The 25239-nt window shown below is 37.4% G+C and overlaps 1 protein-coding gene across 7 annotated transcripts in view; it reads right to left on the minus strand.

The window, feature by feature from the left end:
• LINGO2 (leucine rich repeat and Ig domain containing 2) overlaps nucleotides 1-25239 on the minus strand; it is a 538477-nt gene that overhangs the window by 468252 nt on the left and 44986 nt on the right. Inside the window, exons 12-13 of one of the 7 annotated variants that reach the window (XR_014577033.1) lie at nucleotides 20815-23873; nucleotides 18147-19095 (exon numbers count right to left, since the gene is read on the minus strand). The exons of the other annotated variants lie outside the window; for them this stretch is intronic. The gene's annotated coding sequence lies outside the window, so the exon portion shown is untranslated. Of the gene's footprint in view, nucleotides 1-18146; nucleotides 19096-20814; nucleotides 23874-25239 lie in introns of those variants that run through there. 7 annotated transcript variants of the gene reach the window in all.

The raw sequence follows: 25239 nt of genomic DNA on the forward strand, positions 1-25239 counted from the left end.
TTCAAAATTATAATATAAAAATGCCCATTTTATGACATTACTTTTTGTCTATTTTTTAAAACAAGGGATTCAGAAGAAAAAATATTTTATCAAATTTAATAATCAAGAAATTGTATCAATCCTCCAACTTATAAATCAACCCCAAATCTTCAGATTATTTGTAACTGCTTTAATCTGTTCCACAAAATAAAGGAAATGAAACCTAACAGAATATAAATGTAACCTAATAAAAATAAATTTATCCTGAATGCATGACTCTTTTATCACCCACCCAGTTCAATATGAGAATGATTCACTTCTGTGTAATTAGTATACTCCTGACCAACTTTAGGAAAACATTTTTACTAAAAAAAAAATAAAAATAAAAAAAAAAGGAATACCCTAAATGTATAACCAGATCAGGACCTAAGCAAGGATTTAAATGATTTAAAAGGTTTTATAAAGGCATATAGGTATTCAGTACACATAAAATACATGGTAACACCATTATTAACCAATGTAGGGTAAGAAGTGACCAAGCCATTTTGTGAAAATGGGATTATGTGACTAAAAAAAATAAAATTAAAAAAAAAAATTGTAACACTGAAAAGAGTATAGCATAAATTAGGAAGAAGCAACATTCAAAAGGCCAGATTTAACTTCCAAAAAAAAAGATATTCATAACAAAATAACTGGAAAAACAAGACAGCTTTAAAACCTCTCCATAGTAAAGGAATTTACTGTAACGCACTAGTTATGCTTTCAGTCATACGTTTCTTGATCATACCTGTTCATCTATGTGCTATTTATTTTATACTTTAATGATACACAACAATGCAGTAATGCTCATTTCCTCATTCCTAACATTTGAATGTAATGCTCTTCCAACAGATTTGTTAAAAAATAAAATAAAATAAAATAAAATAAAATAAAATAAAATAAAATAAAATAAAATAAAATAGCTTAAAGTTTGTATGAAAAAAAAACTTTTTTTTTTTTTTTGCTTGTAAAACTTGGAAAATGTAGTGGTTTTTTTTCCTGAGGAAGAATGCCTGCTGATTTATCATGGGAAAAAGAAAAGTAATAATCCAAATCGATTAGAAAAATGAGAGCTGTGAATTATTAAAAATACATAACAGGGTTATTTGCACCTCTTTTCACTTGTGTAACTTCTGTATAGATTAATAACTAATTGAAGAAGAACAAAATCATGCATCATTAATGTTCTTTTAGAAGTATGAAAAATGAAAAGAATATTGGTGAAAAAAAAAATAAAAGTTAGTCAGTAGAGGTTGCCAAGATTCCTTACCTTCTAGTATGTATGCATCTTCCAGAAAATGTGATTGTAAGGACTGGATCTTTGGAATAAAAAAATGTGGAAGTCCTTCAGTGGAATAGAAGTTTGACCTGGAGTTTATGTGTGCTTTTCATTTTTTTTGGTAATTAAATCCGAAGTGTGGTGGAAAAGTCTTCTGCCACTGCCGATGACCTACACTGGGTTGGGGAAAATGTAATCTGACCAAAAACAAGTGTTCTGATCAGGAACTTCCATTTGCTTATTTCACCTTTGAATCAAAGATACATTAGATGTCATTCCTTCTAAAAAATATGCCTTGTAACATCACTGAAATAATCATTATTCTTTAAATAATGATTCCACATTCATGAACAGAAAATGCATACTGAAAGCATTTTAGGGGAAATAAAACAATTAAAAAAGATTATTATTATTATTTTTTGATTTGTATCTTTCAGTCTTATCATAAATTATGTCAGCCACCAGCAGCTCTTACCTACTTCACAAAAATTCATTTCAGAGGGAGTAGCAGGTGTAGAGAAAAACCTCCAATCAATCTATAGAGTCTTTACTGTGGTCAAAACTGAAAATGAATAAAAATATGATTCATCATTCAATAAATATGAGATCCCACCTGTGCCCTAACAAAGAACAGTACCCTGTATGTGTCAGTGGACTCAATGGGTTTGACTACGCTTATGCTCTTGTAGTGCTCAAATAGATCCTACAGAGATATTTTGGCCTTCACACTAAAAATAAGACCATGAAAATAAACTAAATTTCCTTATACTCATAAATATATGTACCTTAGCTCTCCTAGGACATCACCAAAGTCGATTAAAATTATATTGGGAATCAATCTGGCCTCAGGGTACCTTCCCCTAGCAGTTCTTTGAATGTATTGCCTGAGGTTTTCAAATATTATTTCTTAAAACAAGAACATTCTTACATTCTTTCTTCCCCTTATATAACAAAAATCCAATATGATGACCACTCATGACTGTGTCCTTAGAGGTATGCTATAAAATCAAAGGCTGTTCAATCTACAGAATTGTGCACAAACTGCACAATCACAGTTCAATTTAGTAATGAGAAGAGACACTTACTGCACACTTCTTAGCACTCATAATGATAAGAAAGAAAAAAAACTTGAATAACACTTTATGGCTTAGGATTTTTATATTCAGCACCATACAAAACTTAGATAACTAAACTTCTTCCTTAATTACCAGTAATTTCAGATTGGGTCAAACTGAAAAAAAAAAGTCTAGGTTTTATGGGCAAGTCTGTGCAATGGTCTTTAATTTGCAAAAGTTTTAGTCCTATATTCCATCTATGTCTGTACCTACATGTATTTCACCATACATTTCCTATGATATTCTGGTGAATAAGTATATGAATTCAGAATTATGCTATAGTCGCTTTTAAGACCTATATTTTTGTGCAGTTTAAACTTGTATGTATCTTCTCTTCAGGATGCATGAACTTTTAGGGTTCAGTTTACATGAATATGTAAATACAGGCATTACAGAAATTCTGTGCCTTAGAAGTGATTTTCATTAGTTATCCACCTCCAAAAAAAAAAAAAAAAACTTGCAGAATTATGAAAGGTCAGACACATAACCAATGCTCCAAATGTTCCTAACTTTTTTGAACCTCCAACTGTTTTGTAGGAATTTCAAGATGTTTAGCCTTGTGGAAGTGCTAATTTAAAAACACTCAGAGACAAAGCAAATATAATGTTCTACAAAACTCTCATATCATGATCGTGGTGGTTTTACCCTGCTGGGCAGCTGAACTCCACCACAACTGCTCTCTCACTAGCCCTCCTCAACAGAACCAGGGAAGAAAGTACAATGAAAAAGCTCAGGGGTTGAGATAGGAAAGGTGATCGCTCAGCAATTATCCTCATGGCCAAAACGGACTCAGCACAGGGAGATTAATAAATGTTTTTAACTCTTAATAACAAGCTAGAGCAACGAGAAACTAAAAACACGTTCCCCCCACCCATCTTCTTCCACCTCCTCCTCCCCCAAAGCGGTGCAGGGGAATGGGGAATGGGGGCTGCAGTCAGTCCCCAGTGCTTCATCTCTGCTGCTCCTTCTCGGTCACTCTCTGCCCCTGCTCAACGAGGGATCCTTCCCGAACTGAGCCTGCGGGGGCTGCCCACAGGCAGCAGCTCTTCAAGAACTGCTCCCACATGGCTCCGTACCACGGGGTCCATCCATCCCCCAGGAGCAAACTGCTCCAGCACGGGTCCCCCACGGGCGGCAGCTCCCCCCAGACCCCCTGCTCCTGCGTGGGCTCCTCTCCACGGGCTGCAGCTCCGGCCCGGGGCCTGCTCCTGCGGGGGCTCTCCATGGGCCGCAGCCTCCTCCAGGCCACATCCACCTGCTCCACCGGGGGCTCCTCCACGGGCTGCAGCGTGGAGATCTGCTCCGTGTGGGACCCATGGGCTGCAGGGGGACAGCCTGCTCCACCAGGGGCCTCTCCACAGGCCGCAGGGGAACTGCTGCTGTGTGCCTGGAGCACCTCCTGCCCTCCTGCTGCACTGCCCTTGGGGGCTGCAGGGCTGGCTCTCATTCCTCACTCTCCCAGCTGCGGTGGTGTAGCAATTCTTTTCCCTTTCTTAAATATGCTCTCAGAGAGGTGCAAACAACATCACTTATTGGCTCGGCTCTGGCCAGCAGTGGGTCCGTTTTGGAGCAGCTGGCGCTGGCTGTGCTCTGACATGGGGCAGTTGCTGGGCTCTGCTCACAGAGGACACCCCTGCTTCCTCCCTTACCCTCCACCCTCCCCCCTACCCCCCTTCACCCCCCCAACCACCAAGCCCTTACCACATAAACCCAATACAATGATGGATCTCTAATGATGGATCTATAATTTGGGCTCTGAGCCCACAACACCCATCAATCCACAAGAGAACACTCAGGTCAGAGATCAGGTATGGAAGGAAAGCTGCAAATGGATCCTGAACACAGCTAGGTGGTAGGCTGGATTTGACCCACAGTGAGTGCCAGAGGTTGCTTTAGAGAGAGCCATCAATTCTACATTTGCACAGCACCAAAAAAAATTTACTTCTTCCAATATCTCATAACACAGGAAGTTTTACAGCAGAACTTCTGACTCTGCAATCGCCTCCCCAAAAGACTGTTTCTGCCCAGGTATACTGTAAGAGATCACCTCACTTTCTGTCTCCAAGCATAAAAGTGCTCTTTTTCAAAATCACAGAAAAGAATACAATTATATTCAGATATGTAAAACACTCTGTTAAAAAATAAATAAAATAAAATAAAATAAAATAAAATAAAATAAAATAAAATAAAATAAAATAAAATAAAATAAAATAGTACATGGCCTATACACATTGCTTGCTAATCTTAACTTTGTAATAATAAATAAAGTTTATCAGAAAGATCACAATCATTTTTTAATTATAGATATATAAGTATTAAAACAAATTATTATTCTTCTGTAGAAATAAATAGTTTAAAATAATCTCTCCATTGCAGACTTCCATAATCCATGCTCAGAAGTGGAACTGCAGGCAAGCAACTTCTGCTTTTCCTATAAGGTCTGTACATTAAGGACATCAGAAAAGGCTGTAAGTACTTCTGAAAACAAGCAGTAAAGTTCTTTTCTATAGAAAAGGGAGATTTCTCCACATGTATTTGTTAAACTTGAATGCTGATTACATGACTTAATTGGTATACAGAAATGTAACGATTTTAGTTTTAGTTGTCTCACAAAACAAGTTCAATTTTAAGAAATGACAGAATGAAAAAACATTTTAAAACACTTGCATTTTAGAAAGCAAAGCAGACTTAAGCAGATTTATTCATAAAAGGTGCTCCTTCAAAGAAATGTAGGGCTTTTAGTTTGGGCCAGTATATGGATAAATAATTTCTGCACTCCATAAATGTTCAGTAATGATAATCACACAGGTATACATACATCTCTTTAACTTCAGTTCTGTGTGGCCAGATGAATTGCTTGAGAGTATGGAACAGAGCAATTTGAAAAGTTCACCTAGAACAAGTACTGTACCAAAATGTAATGGAATGTAAAAATGTTTTAACCTTCTCTGAACTATGTGTCAAAGTCAATTTGACTCAACCAAGTGAATGAAATCAGTCTTGCTATTTTAAAGGGAACTACTTTAAAGTGAAGCATTATTTCCTTGTATATGGTAATTTTAGTAAATTCTACCTGTTTTTGCCACTACCAGTTTTCTATTGAATTCAATCTCCCCAATGAGAATGTTTCACAGGATTACTTAAGTGTAGTTGAAGTATAAGCAATATAGTTAATACCTAGTAATATCCCAAACACAGTTGTATTTGTTGTTTGAAACAAAGGTGTAAATAAAGAAATCATTTATTATCTCACAATAATTCTGTGTATGATAAAAAATGCCACGTAATCAGTGGCAGGAAGTCCATCTGGAGGCCAGGCACTAATGAAGAACCCCAGGAGTGCATACGATAGCCAGTAGTGTTCAACTTTTTCTTTAATTATCTGGATGATGGGGCAGAGTACACTCTCAGCAAGTTTGCTGATGACAGAAAACAGGCAGGAGTGGCTAAGATGCCAAATGGTTGTGCAGCCCTTCAGGTGAGCCTCAGAAGGTTGGAGAAACAGCTTTTGAAGTTCAGCAGCAAGAACAACAAAGATCTGCACTGGGAAGGAATGACACCAGGCACCTGTACATGCTGAGCTGGAAAGCAGGTCTGTAGAGAAGGACCTGTGGGTCCTGTGGACTGCAAGTCGAACCTCAGCCAGCAATGTGCCCCTGCAGTAGAGAAGGCCAACTGCCTCCTGGGGTGCATTAGGAGAAACCATGCTAGTAGGCTAAGGGAAGTGACCCTTCCCCTCTAATCAGTCCTGGTGAGGGACATCTGAAGTGCTCTATCCAGTCCTGGGCTGCCCAGGAGAAGCATGTCCTGTCTTCCCTGAGAAACATGGACATACTGGAGTGAGTCCAGCAAAAGACCAAAGAGATGATGGACAGACTGGAGAATGTGACCTAGAAGAGGCTGAGAGACTGTAGAACCTAGAGAAGAGAAGGCTCAAGGGGGCAACTTAGCCATATGGAAAAATACTTGATAGGAGACTGTAAAGAAGACAGAGGTAGATCCCCAGATTATCTGGGGTATCCAGTGGCAGGACAGGAGGAACCAGGTACAAACTGAAATTAAGAGAATCCCATGCAAACTTAAGGAAAAGACTTTTTAATGTGAGGGTGGTTGAACATCTGAACAGCTTGCCCAGAGAGTCTTTGTCCTTGGAGACAGTCAAAACCCTGCCAGATGCAGCCCTGTATAATCTGCTCTAGCTGGCCCTGCTCTGACCGGGGAACTTGGGCTAGTTGAACTCCAGAGCAGCCTCCAACCTCAGTCATTCTGGGACCCTGTAATACTGCTGTGTGAGGTTTGGCAAAAAGTCCTGTGCTTAGTTCTAACAAGTTACATAGGGGATTGACATACATACAGACATATTACATTCATGTGCACACTTTTTGTCTTAAGCCTAGTAAGTATCTATAAGGGTAAGTTTCAATAACCAACTCTTCACACTCCTATCAAACTGTTAAAACCAAATGTCATCTCTATTATTAAAACCACAATATCTTCTTGTTAAAAGGTTCTGTGAACTTTTAATAATTTTATACAAAACGTCTCTGGAAAGCATTAAAGGAGAACAGTAGCTATTCATATAATTAGGTGATAAGCTGCTACCTGTGTTAACAGGTCTTCGGTAAAGTTCTACTGACTGCCAAAAGGCATTTTAACAAGTACTAACAGTCACAATGTCTTATATTAAACACAGAGAAATACATCCCTATGTCAATAATTTCTCTGTACTTGAAACCAGCGGAAAGCAGGTCCAGTGCTTCCACTTGCTAAAGAAACTGCTATTATGTTCAGGATGCACTGAACACAAGGCACGCACTTGAAAGCAACTTCTTTCATACCTATAAATGGGAGATCATAATCTAAGCAGCAGTCCTTGACCTGCCAAGTAATAGGAGACTGCAATAAATAAGTTAATAAGTTTATTCAGACATCATAATCTGAAAACACTCGAAGAAATATATCAGAAGAGTGCATGTTTGTTGCATTTGTTACTAAGCTCATGCTGGTTCCCAACAGAATGGAGAAACTCTAGGGATGGGAGAAAGGCTGATTCTGCCTTTAGCAGCTAGGCATCCTACACCAAAAAACATTAGTCATTATAGGAGGATTACATTGTCATTATCATAGTTTGCAAAAAACATTTCCTATTACCTTCTTTAAAAATATGTGCTGTGTACTGAACATATGTAATTTGCAGAAATCAATGCTGAAAGAACAGCAGAGTTTTAGAAATCCCTCCACAGAAACTCGCCAAAGAAGAAGAACACTGTCTCCTGCCCATATCTTCATCAAATAAACGTTTGTGAACTTCATTCAGCTATTTTAGTCAATTACCTTAGAATATACCTAGTCAATATGATCATAGAAACATAGAATCATAGAATATCCCGAGTTGGAAGGGACCCATAAGGATCATCAAGTCCAACTCCTGGCACCACACAGGTCTACCCAAAATTTTAGACCATGTGACTAAGTGCACAGTCCAATCGCTTCTTAAACTCCGAAAGGCTTGGTGCAGTGACTACTTCCCTGGGGAGCCTGTTCCAGTGTGCGACCACCCTCTTGGTGAAGAACCTCTTCCTGATGTCCAGCCTAAACTTCCCCTGCCTCAGCTTCACACCGTTCCCACGGGTCCTGTCACTGGTGATAACGGAGAATAGGCCACCTGCCTCTCCACTCCTGCCCGCGAGGAAGTTGTAGACTGCGATGAGGTCCCCCCTCAGCCTCCTCTTCTCCAGGCTGAACAGGCCAAGTGACCTCAGCCTCATGGTAAAATCATGGATACAACCATCTGAGAAATAGAAATTAAATGTCATCAAAAAAGAGAAGACCACCTAATTAACAGTTCCACTTGTGTATAAACACAAGCTCTGCCAAGTTGACTCGTTCAGAACTGTATCAGTCTGAATTGCCCTACACATCCAGCTATTAACAAAGTTAGCAATAGAACTATGAAAATCTAACTACAAACTAAAACTAAATGCTGAGAAATTAATACATTTGCACTTCCCTCCTTTATTTTATCTTTCACTGTTGAAAACTTTTTCTTGTTTCTGAGTTGTTATTAGGACACCTCATTTAGTGGAGAGAAATCTGTTAATCCTGAACCAGAAATAAGGAAAAATATTATCCAACAAAGAATATTCCACACAAAGAATAACCAAAAGGGTCCCTGAGTAACAGGATGGTATCACATCTACATATAGTACCTGTGTAAATGTAATGGAGGATTTACACAGTACTTCATCAAGGTTTAGCATAAGAGAAATTACTAGTCCTTTCCTTTCTTATGCATCTTCCAATTCAATGTAGCAGTTGTGATACACTATTCTCACAACTATGAGTATCAATAAGGTGATCTGGAAACTGATTTTTTTTCTGTGCCTCTGTTCCAGAAGCAGACCTATTAAAAAAAAAAAAAAAAAGCTTAAAAAAGAACACTTTACTAATTTAGGGACAGAGAACTCAATACAATTAATAGCCATGGTGGGAAAAAAAAAAAAAAAGAAAAAAAAAAAGAAAAAAAAAAAAGCTTTGTCTAACTGTTTGATGTGTCCCCAACTTCCCTTTCATTCATAAGCATAACTACAGAAAATAACTTGTATGTCACAATTAGTATTTTAGCACAAACTGCCATAATATATACCACTGCGGATTTTTGGACCTTCATGCTTCCTGTATTCTGCCCTGTGCATTTCTGCCTAGTAAAGACAGGATTCTAACCTACTTTTGTACTGAATGCAAAATACATTGTGTCCTTGCACTACTAAGAACAAATTATTCATTATGCAGAAAACGGTCTTCAATCTTTTACAGTCAATGAATTTTCTGTGGATGATCATACGTTACTCACTGAATCATGATAGATTCAAACCACAGTAATAAATGCTAATGCCAGAAGGAAGTGAAAATTGTCTGGATTCTATTCTGTTTGTATACGAAAAGAAAACATAAAAAAATAAAATTGGTAGTAATGTATTTTCTCCTCAATATATTTGCCATGATTTGTGCTAGTAATTGTGTTAGTAATTTCACTCTAATTGAAGATGATAGTGTACATGTTCCATCTGATCTGAAATGTCAGCTGTAAAGTGTGGAGAAAAGGACAATGCAACACTACAGCATTCTGCCTGCTCCTGGGCTCCCCTGTCCTGTGCACACAAATGCTCTTAGCTGTTGGAAGACAGCACCTGATGCTCTTTGGACGCTTCTGAGAAAACACCTTTAAGTGAATACACCCACTTATTCCTTTCATTAAAGCTTTGATTTTTAGCAACAGCTTAGCCAGATTTTTTCAATTTTTGGGGGGAGGAATCAAGTTTGAATTCACAGAAAAGTTCTTAATTCTTTATTTTATTTTATTTTATTTTATTTTATTTTATTTTATTTTATTTTATTTTATTTTATTGCTAGAGCGAATTAGAAAATACAAAACACATATACTTTAATTACGCACTTGTAAGAAAAACACTTTAAAAAGTCCAAGCCCAGGATCTATTTGTTCTGTAGGCGAAATGGAAGTGTTGACATAATCAATGCAATCAGAAAATACAGCATATTTGCTGTTTCACAGTACCATAATTCAAGTGCTTCATTCTCCCTGTTCATTCCCTCTTCACCCCAACTTGTTTTTTGTTACTATGTTGAAGTACCTCATGAATAAGCTTTAATCAGAGCCGCTTAGAAAGAAAGGATTTCAGGAAGACATTTTGTCTTTTCCTCTACCCTCAAAGCAATATCAGCTTTATACGTAATAGAGCTTTAGAAAGGTATCTTTTCAGGTTGGAACCAACCACAATCTTTGTAAGCAATGTTCAGTCATCCTTAGCAGGTGAGTGCATTTTCTAACGCCATACATTCTTATTCTAAAGTTCCCAGCAGTGGTTAAAGAAGAGCAGTCCAATGCAAGTGACTCCACAAATTATAAGCTACCTTTTTCCTTGAATAAAGGGATAAAAAACAAACAAACAAACAAAAAAACCTGACATACTACCTTTTTCTTTTTTAATACTAGAGAACTCAGTTCCTTTGATTATCCTGTCAGTAGTGTAAATACCCTAGATCTGTTATCCATGCATTGGGCTCTCTCCAATTTATTCATGTGCAGAATCTCATACACTTAAGGAAATGAACATCTGAACTGCAAAGCACAGGAAAATATCTATAATGTTTAAACTTCCCAGTTTCCAGATGTTCCATTGTCATACCAACTCAACTTTTTTTATAGATATGATTCTTTTGAAGATCATTTTAGGATGACTTAGAGGATAATTTTAATAGTAAATAAAATGAAAGCTTAAGGTTGCCATCATAAACAAGCAAAAACGTTAAACGGAAACTTTTTGAACATCTCCAGTTACTACTAATTTGGCATATTACTGAATTATTATAAAAGTTCTTCTGATATATTTGAAGACACATCTACACTTCTAAAAAGTAAAACATATGTTCTATACAAAGCCTGCACTTTTTTTTTTTTTCTCTTGGAAAGCCTAGCTATTAGCAGCTGTTGAAGACAGCATTGATACCAGAATCAAAATAAACAGTAAAACTTAAAACGTCAGCCATAAGTTAAAAGATAGTATTCCCTCAGTAACATTTCAAAATATAACGTGTGTATATTATATAGATAAGGGATATGCATTCTTTAGATAGATAGGTATAAAGGATATTCTGGCAGATACCATACTCTTAGAATTGAAGTTATTATTATTACAGATGATCATTAGAGAAAATTTTGCATGCCCTGTGGGAATTTTGTGTCTTATAATGTCAGTAATTTTTGCCAAGAATCGTAACTGATTCATCTTCCCGATTAGTTCAACTTACTTATCTGCTTTTTGGACAGGATAAAAAAAAAATGCAGAAGTACCAGTGAAAGCAGATTAAAATGTAAATTTCACTATCTCTTCCTTCTGTTTCTTTTAAAACCATTTTTCTCAACTGCACAAGTGTCAAGGATAATCAAGTAAAAAGGTCGGGGGTAGCATACATCATTGCCTTTTTTTTTTTTTTTTTTTTTTTAAGTTTCAGAAAGACTATGCAGTTTATACTGGTGTAAAGTTAAATGTGTTCATGGTTCAACATGTTCTTTGAAAGGGACAAGCCGGTATGTTCACGGCTCTCAAAACAGAGAACTGGAGAGTGCTAAATTGCCACAGAGGAAGACCGGAGTGCTGAGAAATCACAGAATATGTCAAATTTGTCATCTCACAGTAGTAAAGTTGCAGGGAATTTATTCTGTACATCTTCAGAAAAATGTTTTTTCATTTTCACTGGTACAACTCCAGATAATTCTATAGCATCATTCTGGATGTAAAAGAATCAGTTGAAGAACAGAAATTAAGTATACAAGCTGTCTTGTCAGCACAGAAATGTGAACCTACCGCATTTGAGAATGTGACTCCACATTTCAAGCTTTAAATAAAAATAATCATTACTTTTTTCCCAATAGCAAATAATTCTAGCTTTTTCTTATCCGAGCAGCACTGCATAATAACATTTTGAAACATGGCTTTCCAGACCGGCAAAGGTATTTTTATTTAACATTATTTTTTCCTGTTATTTTAATAAAGACTAACAGTTCATTAAAATATGTTTGGTTTCAATGCCTAAATATTACTGGTATCCTTAACAGTTCTTAAAAAAGACAGGATATTTTTCTGTCCTGGTATGGTCCTCTCACTGTTATTCAACAGTGCAATGCAAGTGCCAAGAATAATTATGCTGAATTCTCAGTTATTTCAAAGAAATTTATTTAAATTGAGAGAGATGGAAAAGAGTTTTGCCAATCATTCACTACAAAACTTACCACTGTCAAATTCCAAGCTCTGATTTAACTTCAAGCTAATGTCTGAAGCTCTGCTCTTTCCATTTATACCATGTGTAAATGCCTAGATGTTGGTAGCGTGCAGGCCCCACAACAGACCCGCCACTGGCCACAGCTGAGCCCATCAGCCAGCCTGGCAGTGCCTCTGTGAGAACGTAGTTAAGGAAGAGCAAAACACTAAAAAGGCAGAGAGAAATGAAAAACAAAGTGTGAGAAACAGCAGTACGAGCACCAAGGTCAGAGAAGAAGGATGGGTCAGAGGTGCTTCAAGCACCAGAGTGGAGACCGCCTGCAGCTCACGGAGAGACCACGGTGGAACAGCTATGCACCCTGCAGGCCATGGGAAACCCCATGCTGGAGCAGATAGTTATTTTCTGAAGTTCTGCAGCCTGTGGGATGGACCCTGTTCCAGAGCAGGAAAAAGCGTGAGGTGGAAGTAGTGGCAGCCAGGAACTGTTACGGGCTGAATGTAACTACCACATCCCCCCGGTGCTGCTGGGGCAGGGGGAGGCAGAGAAGTTGGGAATGAAGGAGTTGAGTTGAACCTGGGAGAAGGGGGTGCAGGGAAAGGTGTATCAAGTTTGTCTTTGTTTCCACCTTTCCACATCTATTTTAATTGCCAGTTAAAAAAATCAAGTTTCCTCAAGTCAAGTCTGTCATGCTTATAACTGTAATTGGTAAGTGATCTCCCTGTCTTCATCTCAACCCCTGACGTTTTCTTCTTATTTCCTCCCTTTGTCCTGTTGAGGAGGTGGCATGAGACAGCAACTAGGTTGAGGTTTGGCAGCCAGCTAAGGTCAACCCTCCCAAATCTTAAATAGGTACCCACAGTCACACATTAACACTGACTGGCAGATCAGCCCCATGCAGCCACTCCGTGACTGCTTCCCTCCCAGCAGGACAGATCAGAAAGGTAAAAGTGTGAGAACTCATGTGCTGAGATAAACACAGCTCAAGCAGAGGCTGTGTGTACCAGCAGAGCAACCAAGGAATCCATTCACTGCTTCCCACTGGCAGGCAGATGTTCAGCCATTTCCAGGAGAGTGGGGACCATCATGTGGAATGGCTCCTTGGGAAGACAAATGCCATCTCTCCAAATGTCCCCCCTTCCTCCTTCTTTCCCTCAGTTTTATTGTCACATGTGATGCCATGTGGTAGGGGACATCCCTTTGGTCCATTTGGGCCACCTGTCCTGGCTGTCCCCTCCCAGCTCCTGGTGCACTCCCAGGTACCTTGCTGGTAGGGCACCATGAGAAGTAGAAAAAACCTTGGCCCTGTGTGAGCACTGCTCTGCCACAGCTGAAACATCAGTGTGTTATCAGCACTGCTACGGTCACAAATTGAAAACACAGCACTACATGAGCTGCTATGAAGAAAATTTACTCAGTCCCAGTCAGAACCAGTACATCACAGGAACACAGGATGAATTTAACACTGTCCAAATGTACTGAGGATTTTCATCTATGAGGTCATGTCTATAAGGTCAAAACAACCCTGTCTTTTCAGGGAGCAGAATTATATTTATACATTTTGCAGAAGTGAGTATCATAATCTTCTAACGTTCAAAACTGTATGGGTGGAAGCTACCATGCTTTCATCTGCCACCTTTTTTATTTCATAAATAAACAATGACAGAAATGGCAGCATCTCAAAGGAATAAATGTTATTTCTCCTATGAAGGTTCTGACACTGAAAATTTTATTCGGCATTCTTCTGTATACAGGCAGACAGCATCCGTACCTCAAGAAGTAATGAGTTCATGTACAGGGTAATGCTAGTGGCAGGGCAGGTGGAACCAAGAGAGATGCTGTGCTTCAGGACTCGTCTCTTTTGGAATCATGGCCTTAGGAAGAGTTTTTAAAATTTTCTCAGCTACACAGGTATGTGGCCTCTATTCTGCAAACACTTTCTTTCACCAGAGGACAAAATAACTGCTGTTCAGCTTCTGTACTCATTCCACACCCAGCAATATCAGAAGTGATAATAGCTTTGTTATGAAAATCAATACTTTTTTACTTTTTTTTTTTTTTTTTTTTGGCAGGGGGGAGCTTCTCACTATAGTTTAGCTGGCAACTCTTCATAGGATCTGTGCTAACACCTTCTTTGAATGTAAATATTGCTTATGATCAATGGCAGCATATATGTTAAAGTACCATACAACAACATAACGCTTTCAAATGTAGAATAGTAACCAATACTATTAGCTGCTACAGGTATATATATATATATACATTTCAGTCCTACTGCTTTCAATGACCACATGTAATGACAGAATTTAAAACTTTTTTTTTTTCTTAATTCTGACTTTATTGGATCAGTTTTGCATGCCAAAAGACTGCAGGCTTAATTTCTGAACTTTGATTTATTATCAATTTCTATAGTAAGGTCACTTGTTCATCTTCTCCAACTCTTCTAACTAGCTGAGCATACCCTAGGTGAGCTAGATAGAATCAAAATTTTCTCATTTAAAAGCACTTCAGTAAATCAATTTATTTTTGCAGGATTTGGCTTTTTTTTTTTTTCTTTTGAACGCAAATATTCTCTTAATCAGAGACATTAAATTGTCTCTAATATTTAGTAGCTATTTGAACTTAATGCACAATTGGAAGTTACCAGAAAAGCACAGAAAAACAACTGTTCTCTGTGAACAGTTCTCTGAGAACAAAGCACATGAACAACTTCCACACAAAGGGCATGTAATTGGCAACTCATTGTTATATTCTCTCCCAGTTTTACATCTGCAGAGTCTTCACATGTTTATATGGCTTCTACAAATTTCTTGCTTACTATTAAAGATACAAATTACAGACTGTGATATCATATCTGAAAAGAATACTACGTTTTACTAAACTATCACAAAGGGATTTTTTTTTAATAAAATATGCAACCTTATTTTCATCTATGTGTTCTTAAACAATTAAATGTCTGTTTTTATTTTCATATTAATGAAAATATTATATGTCTTGACTTTGAATTTAAAATTACAAAAATTGTAGTTCTTCAGTGTAATGGCTGTCTTTATACAATTCAGACATGGCAGCCAAGTGTTAAATATATCTAAAATACCCACATAAGAAAAGGAACACTTCCACTACCTCAAGTTGCACTAGGGGAGGTTTAGGTTAGAAATTAGGAGACATTCCTTCTCAGAAAGAGTAGTCAGGCATTGGAATGGGTTGCCAGGAAAGTGGTGGTCTTGAAGACCTGATGATCTTGAAGGTCTTTTCCAACCTTAATGGTTCTATGATTCTATGGTGATTTAAATACCACTGCCATTACAATAGATGACCTCCAAAACCAAGTTTGAAGTAGGAAGCTTGCAGAATGATATCCCGTATCTTCAGTTTCTGGAATCTGATTTCCCACACTGTGTAGTGATTCTGCCTTTGTAATAGTCTCTACATTTGTGACTTGAATTAGCTGTTCTTTTGCTGTTGTTTTATTTATCTGCCTTACCTCTCACAAACTCAACCTAACGAGTGGCATCCACTTACTATTGGTTTGTAAAAGTGAAACATATGCTGCATACTGTTAATATCTATGCCAGCAACCATATAGATTATTTAAAAAAAAAAAGACTCCTGGAAAACTTTCAAAATATCCACGAGGTATAAAGGAAAATCCATCCAGTAAATTTGAGATTCATTCTTGGACTCTTCTGTAAGTGCAAGGAATCATGTTTGACTTTTGTAGGGGGAGGTGACTTCTTATTTGAATGAATGTGTACGGCAAAAATGTGTAAGGCAAAAGTGTTTTCCACATGAAAGAGAAAACAGGTAACATAAAAATGACTATATAGTATTTTTGCTAATGAAATTGTATCCAAAGAGAAACAATATGAAGTTGGTATGAATAGTGTGAAAGAATTTGTATGTCCATGTGTTCATGCAAAATATTAACAGTAATACGTACTGGCAGAGTCAACTGTTCTGAGGACTGAATCACAGATCTTAACAGTATACACTCCACTGATCAAGAACTAGAGCTATAATACATAACTAGTTTGTTAATGCTCTTTTTGATACTAGGTTGTACCTAAGGCAGAACAAGAAGATGTGATTATTGGAAACCTTATGTTGATAAAGTCCACAATGAAAGTCAAGATAGTATGTGTCACGTTACTCAAACCCTTTTCAACACTTAGATTCTTATTGTTCCTTATGATTAAATTACATGTAAGAGGAGGGACTAAGAAAGAGAAGTCTCTGAGAAAAAAAAGCACATAATTTTCAAGCTTTAACTACAAATGTAAAGATTTCCTGACCTGAGACCCAGTTAGAGGATGAAAAAATGGAGCATATATTTATTAAGAAGTACGTATGTGTATCTTCTCATAAGACTGCCAGAAAACAGGTATGATTCAGTGCTTTCATCTTCTCAGGTCAGGATTAAGAACAGTAATGTATATATATTAAAATTGCTGTCAATTTAACTAACGAAAATATGAACAACTAAAATATATCATTGCGTTTACATATGTGACTATGCCATATTGCAAATAAATAAATTAAAGTAACTATGCTAATTAGAAATCAAGCCAAATGCCTACAAAGAGTTTCCTACAGATAGAAGTCAGATTGCAAGAAATATCTGAGAAATGAAGATGCAAGATGAGGCACTGGCCAATCAATAAAAATTTCATCAGAAGATCATACTTTCATTTCTCATATGCAAGCTTTAGAAATACTTCAAAAAAGGGCTCTCTTATGAAAGGAAAAGTCACTTTGTAATGTTACCAAATTATTATTCTCATTATGAAGTTGTAATCTTGATTAATATTTAATCAGACTTCTAATTAGGATGAATTAGGCAACAAGTGACATTCACATGCTTCATCTGTGTGAGAGAATGGTTTCGTACAACTCAAAGTATCTTATGAGACCTTTTATCTTTGAAGCTGTATTCCTTGAAGTACTCCTTTAACAGATCTCAACAAGGGTCAGATCATAAGAGCTGTGTGTGGCTCATTGTTTCACAATGCTGTACGAAATAGTTTCCTTCCTGATGGGCATATAAACATTGCCATTATGTGTATTATCTCAATAGTAATATCCTTATGAGGAAAAAAAATCTGTTTCTAATTTGTGTGTGCATGTACATATGTGTGCATATATTTCAAATAGAAATTAATGTTGGATTGTCTTTTCCAAGTTACAGATCAGATTTTCATAATCACACAAAAAAGACACTATTAAAGTACAACTTCATGTTCCTGCTGTTAGTTGGGTTCCCAAAGCAAAAAAAGGACTTGTGATCATGTCTGGCACAGGTGTCTGCACTATATGCACATACTATCAATAACTGCTCAATATACAGACTGAAGAGTCAAGACTTCAAAGATACGAAGTTCCTAAAGGTTCTGTGAAAACAAATAGCCACTAGGTATGGAGGACTGAAATCTTCCATGGCCTTACTAAGGAAAGAGTTGGAAACCAAATTTTAACCTTTCAAAACACCAGAGATTTTGCAGTATAAAGGAAATGCTAGGGGAAAAAAAAAAAAAAAAAAAAAAAAGCTACCTTAGCTTCAGGCTAACAGGCTAACTTGGTTAAAAATATGAGAGCATTGACGTGTTCTCAGACAGTTTTCTCTACCTGTGGATAGTCACCTAAATATCACCGCTTCTCAAGGAACACAGTATGCCAGGTTGGACAACACTGTGAGTGTATCTCTCTTTCTTACACACATATAAACATTGTAAAGATCAAATTATATTGAAAGTTTTCTCCTCTACCTCAAGATCTTATTAGTAGTGTTTCCTACCATTAAGTTTTCATGTTTAGAAATATGATTCAGCAATCACTGGCTCATTGACATGTCAGCATTTAAGAACAGAATTGCTAAATTTGGAGATAGTAGGAATTCATGACTCTCTTCTTATTCAAATGCTTCGTCATCTGTCAAAACACAAATATGAGAGTTCAGAGAAGGCACTACCTTTGTTATCCGTGGTCTGCAATATTTTAGTGAGAACCAAAAGCTCTCGTGCATTTTAAACATACCTCTTGATTTCCTTGCAGGAGTGAGGAGGAAACTAACACAGGGGCTCTGAGGCTGTTCCCAGCTGGCAGGATTTGGCTGCTGTGGCTAAGGGCAGTCCATCCCCATCCCCAGGGAGGTGCCTGGGCCAGAGTTGTCCTCATCTGCTCGGCTCCTGGCTGGGCCATCACCAGAAGGACAAGTCCTGGCTGCCAGGCCCTGCCCTGCCCACCTGCTGTGGGGAGCCCTGATACTGCTGGCCCCACACCCAAAACACTCATGGCATCCAGCAGAAAGGTTTATGCCTACGTATAACTCAAACAAACACACTCAGAGCCTATGAAGAAACCGGTATTTTGCTGCATTTGTATCAAAGGAAACAGAATAATTCCTGTCCCCATTTCTATGACATTGTGTAGCAATCTATACCCATGCAAAAACAAATGTTGCCAAACTAGAACCATAATGATTATTTTAACTTTGTGTAGAGGAAAATATATATATATATATTTGGGCATCCAAATGGTGATTATTACATTGTGCTTTAAAAAATGTAACTAACAGTATAGGGTCTTAGCGTGGATTATGAGGAAAGGTTGAGCTGATTGATTCTGATGAATAATGGCCATTTTAGACATTGTAGTGTAATGATAATTTAATTAATTGTAACATATATTCTTCAGGTACAGGAAATCCGTCTGGCAGAAAGACAGACCAGCCCTCTCCCACATGAGAGGAGAGTACAACTTGCAATGAGCCACAGACTTTTCTACGTACCCAGCTCCCTCGTGCATTATACATGGCTTCAAACACGGAGGAGGACCCAGGAGTTCAGGGTTTTGCTAAAGAAGGACGCCTAGCTTCTTCAGTCACTCCTTCAAAATATAAAGTACAATAGAAGAAGTGCAGAGATAGGGAAGGACAGTTTTTTAACAACAGATAATAACCAACAGGGTTTGTTTTATACTGACACTGCTTCAGCATTTCCCCCACCCCCTTTTTTTTTTAATCTGAGCATCAATAGTCCATTACACAAATAATTTGTCTGTATGACTTATTGATTAGTGAGGGAAATGATAAACCACCATAAATAGAAATTTTGAGTCCGGTGGATAATATTCCTCCTACTCAATACACTGAAGCAGGTATGTTTTGAAATGGGTACATCAAACTTAATTTGTCTCAAGTTTAAATGACTGCTTAGATAGCCCAGGACAGGCATCATTTAAACCCTGACATCCACGATGTACAATACAGCTACATAAATTTCAGTTTTCTTACACTCGGATAATGGCACTGATTGTCATTCTAGAGAGGATATAAGTTACTACTGTAACATTGTGCTTCACTGCTAAAGATGTCTAACACCTACACACATTTTACCGTTCCCTCAGCAACAGGAAGTTAAGAGTAGTGTACAACCTGGGTAAAATGTTACCTGTACAGTGGAAGAATAACAACAAAGTTTTGCAAATTTCAAAATTTGTTGCAAATATTCATCAGTAATTTTCAAGTATGGTCTCTTTAAAAGAAAACATTTTTCCTTGTTGTCATCCCTAAAACCACAAAGTTCTCAGTTTCAGAATGAACACGTAATGCACTGTGTATGCTCATCTTATTCAAAATATGAATCTGGTCTTAAGAAACACACTGAAACAAGCACATTGAGCATTTGCTTTAAATAAGAACACAGAAACAGACATATGGTATACTTTCTACTACATGGATTTTATTTTTTTAACCTTTGCCCTTTCTGCCCTTTACACCTGGCAGCATCCTGCTTCACCACACTGCCAACACTACTACCCACAGCAAACAATTTTCAGAAGCTACGCTGCCATAACACTGCTTATCCTGACAGGAGATTAAGCAGAGTCAATCTCTTCCTTATTCACTGCCCTGAATCTGCTCGTTTTGACTGCCAAAGGTAAGATTTTGGGGGCAGCGACCCTCTAAATTGTTGATGCGTGTCATCAAACCACATCCACAGTCACTGAAATCTGGGAAAAGGATTTTACACCTTGGTGGAAAAGGAATGAATGAGTCAACAGGTAAGCACAGGGCATGAGACGTGGTCAAATAAAGGGAATTTTACACTTCCAAGGAAGTGCAGTAACACTTATTAGGGTGAACAGCCAGATTGACTCCAAGATCAGAAAAATAAATTAGCTTCAAAGAAGATACTATACAGAAACTCTAGAACACCCCAAAGGTAGAGCTGTAGATTATAACTTAAAATACGCCACTGAGAATGGGTCAGCTCTCTGACACCCTGGAGCATACAAATGAGGAAAGATACGACTCCTGAACTTTGAAAACCACTACATGCAAGCTGGGGAGAAGGAAAAGAGATTTTCTAATCCAAATTCAATGTTAAGATGGGTAAATGTGGCTTTTCTTCTCGTTTCTCAGTTAAAAACTTCAGAAATATTTCCAGATACAGTATTTTAAAGGCTTTCAATAAACACTAAAATTTAATCTTTTTGGCTGAAATGAGCAATCTCTGATTATAATAAGGTATTCATCAACTCTGTGGGACACTTGGACAAATACTGTTACTCACAGGATTTTATCCACGGGACAACAGAACATACCTGAACACTGCTGGATCCACAGGAAGCTCTAGAACCAGTATCTGGAGAATCAGAACAGGACAAAGTGCCTTCCAGGCACTAGAAGTAGAAGGCTTTCTGGTATCTGAAAGCTAAGACAAGGCACTCAACTGAATCCGGATGGCCACCAGGATATTTGGGATGGATATTCACTATAAAGGCCTCCAGACATCTGGCATGTTTAAGAGACAAAATGATGACTAGATTGGCATGCCTGATAGTATAGACATAGCTAATTCCAGCAGTTCAATGTAGGTATTTCATTAATGGATTCCGATATAGACTGAAGAAGCAATCTGTTGATATGTGACTACTTCTTTAAACGTGGTTTGGGCAGTTACAGTGAAATAAAAGAATTAAATATGTCTTTACTATACAAAAGTGATTATATGACTTAAGTGCAGGGGACACAGCACATTGTCATCACTATCCTACTAGAATATCTCTATCCATATTAAAGAATATACCCCTACCCAGCCAAAAAAGCTGAAGAAATCTTAACAGAATACAATATGTATTGAAAGTGTGAGCAAAAAGGAAAATGATAACAATTAATGTTAAAAACTGAATTTGATTAAAATATGGGCTTGCACCCATTAAAATCAGGAGATGAAATAACATGACCTGTATAAAGCAGCCTTCAAAGTTCATGCATTTCTAAAACAGAAAGCTTAAAAAGTGGCATGAGAAGGAAATAAGTACCAGAGTTTTAAAGGTAAAACATGAGACTTAAACCACACAGAATGAAAATCAACAGTATCACCAGACTGCATTCTAAATAAACTATAAGACTAAAAATCTGTACTTGACAGAATCACCACAGCCAATGACTAAATTTCTTAATTTTGCTGTGATAGTGTTCCAAGATCTCACTGAATGCCCCCTCAAAGCAATATGCTGCCTATTCTGCGAACAAGTAAAGGACTTCCATATCTGGGTTTATCAGGACAGCTCTTTCTAAAACTAAATTTCCTTGTCCCAATAGGCAGCAGAAATTCAGTCCTGCAGGAAGCAACTTTTCCTCTTCCAGATACTGTTACAGACTGATTGACTGAGGAGCCACAACTATTTATCATGAAACTATCTACCTTTCCCTGATTACATGTTACATCTCACACTATTATTGCAGCAGGAGGGCAAGTAATCAGAAGAAACAAAAAGGGAACTATTTCTTGATGCTGTTTCTCATGAGGATGGTGATAATTTGCCCCTGAATACCACAAGGAGGACAGCTGGAATTCAACACTTATACTTAACACTATTGCCATGAAAGCTGCACTCATTGAAGTCCACAGGGGAACTGCACTGTGACTTCCAATGCCTTTAAAAGAGCCTGCATTGTGCCTACCAGTCACCAACACTGTTCTACAATTCTAACTTGTAATCTATTACAGCCTTCTGCTGGTACGTCTGCTCTTGGTGTTCCACTAATACATGATATGAAGCTATTTTCCATGTTAGGTTTAGCAATTTCAGTAATCTCTGAAAACATGTTAATAAGCAATTTCCTTTCAGAATTCCAGCAAAACATTCTCAGGTAAATTTGATGTACAGGTTTGACAAGTTCTCATCCATGTTTCTTTCAGAAACAAACAAAATTTATCAAATTTAAACTTTTCAAAGCCCTTGTAAATAAGTTTAAGCAATTTGTGCCAGCTTTCTCTACTGCATAGAATGATTGAGGCTTTTAGGATTAGATAGGCATCTAAACTGTCCGGATGTTGCTTTACATTTACAGTATCTTAGATCTTGGGCAGCAGTTAGAATTTTTCAGTGAGAGAAAGTTATCCATGTATAGCTGCATCTTTTCCCTTCTTATGCCCTTCATTTCTAAAAACAAGTCCTTCTTTAAAAAAAAAAAAAAAGGCAACCGCTGAGCTGAGCAGAATCAATGCAGTACTTCTAAGTATTAGCACAGTTACTCTTTCTTTGGTTATATCTTGCAGGCCCCTCAAAAACAAACAAAAACCAAAACAAACACCCAGATTTAAAAAAGACACTCAGCTGTATAAACAGGGATAAACAATCAGTAAATGCAGGTGGAAAACAAACTCAGCACATGGCATGGACCCGAGTTACAGGGCAAATCACAATGTGAACAAGATTCAGTAGCACCAAGCTTTTGCCCAAAAGGGAAAATATATGCTGTGACACACAGGCAGGATCACAGCTCATAAACAATGCACTTAGCTCTACCATTGTAAAGCCTCCCTCAGGATGCAGTGAATACTGGAGAAAGATGGAGACCATGGAGGTGAGAATCATGAAACTGATCCACTGTCCAGGGCAATTAACAGAATAAAAAGGTTTGGTCCAGAGGAAATAACTACCAGGTCTGCTACATCATAACAATCCTCAAAAAAGAAAGCAGTAGGTGCAAAAGGGAAAGAAAAACGTTTTGTCTTTCCACTACAAGCAAGATAGGAAGTAGTAAAAGTAATGCTTACTTTACTGCAAGAGAGATATATGTTCAAGGCAATAAAACAGTTCTCACAGTACAGACAGGTACTAGAGTTGACTGCCTAAGGAAGTTCTGCTGTCCCCACCTCTGAAGACTAAACGCTTCCCAGGAATGACTGAGATACATATAGCCACAGACAACATAACCTGCTTAAGTCTCTTTAGCCCTATTTTTTATCATTCTATGAAGATTTCAATCTATGGTTTTAATTAACCTATTTCTGGCTATTTTTGTGTTTCAAATTTTTACTAGTATTTCAGCTAGCAGAAGGCTGAAGTACCTACAGCATTTTTGGCTTTGCTCCTGAGACTTGGTATGTAAATACCAGCATCCTGCGGCTGCACATTAGCTCATCCTCAGCTTATGCCAAATGGTATCTCTTCAGGGGGAAGGAGAGAAGATTGTTAACCTTACCTAGAAATTAAATTTCTACAGAGTTCTTCCAAACAAATCTAAAGAATCATAAACAAAAATATTCACCATTTTGGAGAGCAGAGCTTTCTCGTGACTTTTCTTATGTGCAAGTTCTACTTGTGGAGATTCTTAGCACACATAACAGAAGCAACAAATATTTACACAGCTGAAATCCAAAGTTTTATTTATACTGATTAGTAAGAATGGGAACTGGATTTAGACCTTTCAAAAAACTGGTAACAAAGCAGGAACCTTTTTCCGACTATTTAAGTTCCTTTAGAGTGCACAAACTTACAGATGTGCAGGACAATGAACAACAGATTTCAAAAGTGACAGTTCAGAAACCGAGTCAATCTTTCACACAGAATATTGAAACTAATCTTAGATATGAAGTTATCCCACGTCTGCTCTTGAAAAAGGTATCTTTCATTTCTCAGCAGAAACACAGGTGTGTTTTTATTTTTTTATTTTTTAATATGAAGAGGAACTGATCTATCTTTTTACACGCAAATCTCATAATTAAACTGTTGACAGCTCTTTTCACTTCATTATAAAAACATAATACAATAACAAGCGATTCTTGATGTTTAAATAAACATAGATCTAACTCCCTAGAGAAACTCTTTTTGGCAATCCACATATGGTATAACACTTTTCTGCTGGCCAATTGGTTTATGACAGTTACATCCTATTTATAGATTTCTTTTATAACTGTTTTAAGCCTGAATTGAATGGGCTCTAACAGAAGTGAATCAGCACCTTATTTAAAAATAACAAACTTTTAAATATAAACAAAGAGCTCCCTAGCACAACTGCAGTGTACAGAAAGCTGCCTGGCAATTATTTTCTTTATTATAGTTTACAGAGGCAAGAGAATAAGAGGCAGAAACAGAAGATGCAGCAACGCAAAATAAAAAGTGGGGAAAAAAGGGAAAGAAAGAAAAAAAGAAAGAAAAACATCAGGATAAACTAAATAACAATCCGTGAGGTAAACCAGAGTGAGCCCCTGTGTGATTACAACATCATTATTATGAAAGCAATAGTTCAGTGCTGAGGCATGACCTTTAAATCCAGATATGAAAGAGCCTCAATAGGGCTTAATATTACCAATCAGAATTGAAATGAAATGCGAATCCAAACTTACCATAAAGGCTTTGAACAAAAGTATTTTCTTTACTGTCTAGATATAAGTTTCTCCACGAAAAAGGTAAAGCATTACAATATTTACAGCTTAACCTTACTTAGTCATGAAGAAGTCATGTTACCAAAAGAGAGCAAAATGTCTCTGCCTTTAAGAATACACAAAGGATAAGACAATTCACAAGGACAGATTCAGACAATGTCAATTGGAAATACTGGTACCCCAGATAATCTCGTCTTTGGGTCCTATCAGATTACCTTTTCCCACAGTTTTGTGTCACAGAAGAGAAGAGTTTTAAGCAAGAACTAGAAAGAATAAAATACTGTGCTTTTAGAGTGTGCACATAATTTTTTTTGCAAGAAAGGAAGGCAGGATGACACGAAGTATGGAG

The sequence above is a fragment of the Anser anser genome (genome assembly GCF_964211835.1).
Source record: "Anser anser genome assembly, chromosome: Z".
Lineage (NCBI taxonomy): Eukaryota > Metazoa > Chordata > Aves > Anseriformes > Anatidae > Anser > Anser anser.